The 3,286-nt window shown below is 52.6% G+C and overlaps 1 non-coding gene across 1 annotated transcript in view; it reads left to right on the plus strand.

Annotated features, from left to right (window-relative positions):
* Window positions 1–2,490, plus strand: part of LOC123126505 (28S ribosomal RNA) — a 3,360-nt gene extending 870 nt beyond the window's left edge. Inside the window, exon 1 of the ribosomal RNA XR_006461744.1 lies at window positions 1–2,490. This exon is cut by the window's left edge and continues 870 nt beyond it. This is a non-coding gene — a ribosomal RNA (28S ribosomal RNA).
* Window positions 2,491–3,286: the final 796 nt, after the last annotated feature.

A 3,286-nucleotide genomic window follows, 5' to 3' on the forward strand; every position in this document is an offset into this window, starting at 1 on the left:
TACTGACGTGCAAATCGTTCTTCTGACTTGGTACTGGGGTGAAAGACTAATCGAACCATCTAGTAGCTGGTTCCCTCCGAAGTTTCCCTCAGGATAGCTGGAGCCCATTACGAGTTCTATCAGGTAAATCCAATGATTAGAGGCATTGGGGATGCAACGTGCTCGAACTATTCTCAAACTTTAAATAGGTAGGATGGCGCGGCTGCTTCGGTGATCCGTGCCACGGAATCGGGTGCTCCAAGTGGTCCATTTTTGGTAAGCAGAACTGGCGATGCGGGATGAACCGGAAGCCGGGTTACTGTGCCCTACTGTGCGCTAACCTAGAACCCACAAAGGGTGTTGGTCGATTAAGACAGCGGGACAGTGGTCATGGAAGTCGACATCCGCTAAGGAGTGTGTAACAACTCACCTGCCGAATCAACTAGCCCCGAAAATGCATGGCGCTGAAGCGCGCGACCCACGCCCGGCCATCTGGGCGAGTGCCATGCCCCAATGAGTATGAGGGCACGGCGGCCACTGCAAAACCCGAGGCGTGAGCCCGGGCGGAATGGCCGTCGGTGCAGATCTTGGTGGTAGTAGCAAATATTCAAATGAGAACTTTGATGGCCGAAGAGGAGAAAGGTTCCATGTGAACGACACTTGCACATGGGTAAGCCGATCATAAGGGACGGGGTAACCCCGGCAAATAGCGCGATCACGCGCATCCCCCGAAAGGGAATCGGGTTAAGATTTCCCGAGCCGGGATGTGGCGGTTGACGGTGACGTTTAGAAGTCCGGAGACGCTGGTGGGGGCCTCGGGAAGAGTTATCTTTTCTGTTTAACAGCCTGCCAACCCTGGAAACGGTTCAGCCGGAGGTAGGGTCCAGTGGCCGGAAGAGCACCGCACGTCACGCGGTGTCCGGTGCGCCCCCGGCGGCCCATGAAAATCCGGAGGACCGAGTACCGTCCACGCCCGGTCATACTCATAACCGGATCAGGTCTCCAAGGTGAACAACCTCTGGCCAATGGAACAATGTAGGCAAGGGAAGTCGGCAAAACGGATCCGTAACTTCGGGAAAAAGATTGGCTCTGAGGACTGGTCTCGGGGGTCCCGGCCCTGAACCCGTAGGCTGTCGGCTGATTGCTCGAGCTACTCACGCGGCGAGAGCGGGTCGCTGCGTGCCGGCCGGGGGACGGACGGGAATCGTCCCTTCGGGGTCTTTCCCCGAGCATGAAATAGTCGACTCAGAACTGGTACGGACAAGGGGAATCTGACTGTTTAATTAAAACAAAGCATTGAATGGTCCTCGCGGATGCTGACGCAATGTGATTTCTGCCCAGTGCTCTAAATGTCAAAGTGAAGAAATTCAACCAAGCGCAAGTAAACGACAGGAGTAACTATGACTCTCTTAAGGTAGCCAAATGCCTCGTCATCTAATTAGTGACGCACATGAATGGATTAACGAGATTTCCACTATCACTGTCTACTATCCAGCGAAACCACAGCCAAGGGAATGGGCTTGGCGGAATCAGCGGGGAAAGAAGACCCTGTTGAGCTTGACTCTAGTTCGACTTTGTGAAATGACATGAGAGGTGTACGATAAGTGGGAGCCCTCACGGGCGCAAGTGAAATACCACTACTTTTAACGTTATTTTACTTGTTCCGTGGGTCCGAAGCGGGGCATGTCCCCTCCTTTTGGCTCCGGGCCGATCCGGGCGGAAGACATTGTCAGGTGGGGAGTTTGGCTGGGGCGGCACATCTGTTAAAAGATAACGCATGTGTCCTAAGATAAGCTCAACGAGAACAGAAAATCTCGTGTGGAACAAAAGGGTAAAAGCTTGTTTGATTCTGATTTCCAGTATGAATACGAACCATGAAAGCGTGGCCTATCGATCCTTTAGATCTTCAGAGTTTGAAGCTAGAGGTTTCAGAAAAGTTACCACAGGGATAACTTGCTTGTTGCAGCCAAGCGTTCACCGCGACGTTTCTTTTTGATCCTTCGATGTCGGCTCTTCCTATCATTGTGAAGCAGAATTCACCAAGTGTTGGATTGTTCACCCGCCAATAAGCTGGGTTTAGACCATCGTGAGACAGGTTAGTTTTACCCCACTGATGATAGTGTCGTAATAGTCATTCAATCTAGTACGAGAGGAACCATTGATTCACACAATTGGTCATTGCGCTTGGTTGAAAAGCCAGTGGCGCAAAGCTACTGTGTGCCGGATTATGACTAAACGCCTCTAAGTCAGAATCCAAGCTAGCATGCGACTCCTGCGCCCGCCGCCCGCCCCGATCCACGTTAGGGGCGCTTGCGCACCCAAGGGCCCGTGCCATTGGCTAAGCCGGTCCGGCCGACGTGCCGCGGCCGGCCGCCTCGAAGCTCCCTTCCCTACGGGCGGTGGGCTGAATCCTTTGCATACGACTTAAATACGCGACGGGGCATTGTAAGTGGCAGTGTGGCCATGCTGCCATGATCCACTGAGATCTAGCCCCATGTCGCATGGATTCGTCCCTCCCCCACAACTCTCCTTCACCAACTAAGGTTCCAAATGGTAGCCAAATTCTGCACCGCTAAGTCATTGGCAAATGAAATGGCAAAGTCCCTTGTTAGACATACGCAATCACCCGACAGGACCATCGGAAACAACACTCAAAACTATATGTGCCAAATGACCAAGATACTTGGCCAATTCATGCGGATGCCGTCGTCACAGGCCACACGGCTAACTTATTGTCAATACAAATGGTAAAGTCCCTTATATCACATATGCAATCACTCCATAAGGCCAGTGGCGAGCACACTCAAAACTATATGTGCCAAGTGACCAAGATACTTGACCGATTCATGCGGATGCCTTTGTCGTAGGCTACACGGCTAAGTCATGGTCAAGTCAAATGGTAAAGTCCCTTATATGACATACGCAATCACTCGATAAGGCCAGTCGCGAGCACACTCAAAACTATTCGTGCCAAGTGACCAAGATACTTGGCCGATTCATACATGTGATGTCATCACAAAGAACGTGTTAAAGGAGACACGGGCAAGAGTCGTAGATGGAACTGGACGCGCACAATGGAAAACTAGGCAAAACCATGTACACGGACTCTTACACGGACCCGTAACGGGCTATACGGGGACACGGGAAAAAAGCGGCCGACGCCCATCATGGACGGAACGGGACGCGCGCCATGGAAAACTGGGCAAAACCACGTACGAGGCACACACACGTACACGGACCCGTGAACGGGCTGTACGTGGACTCGGGGAAAAAGCGGCCGACGCCCGTCGTGGACGGAACGGGACGT

Source organism: Triticum aestivum, chromosome 5D (assembly GCF_018294505.1).
Source record: "Triticum aestivum cultivar Chinese Spring chromosome 5D, IWGSC CS RefSeq v2.1, whole genome shotgun sequence".
NCBI lineage: Eukaryota > Viridiplantae > Streptophyta > Magnoliopsida > Poales > Poaceae > Triticum > Triticum aestivum.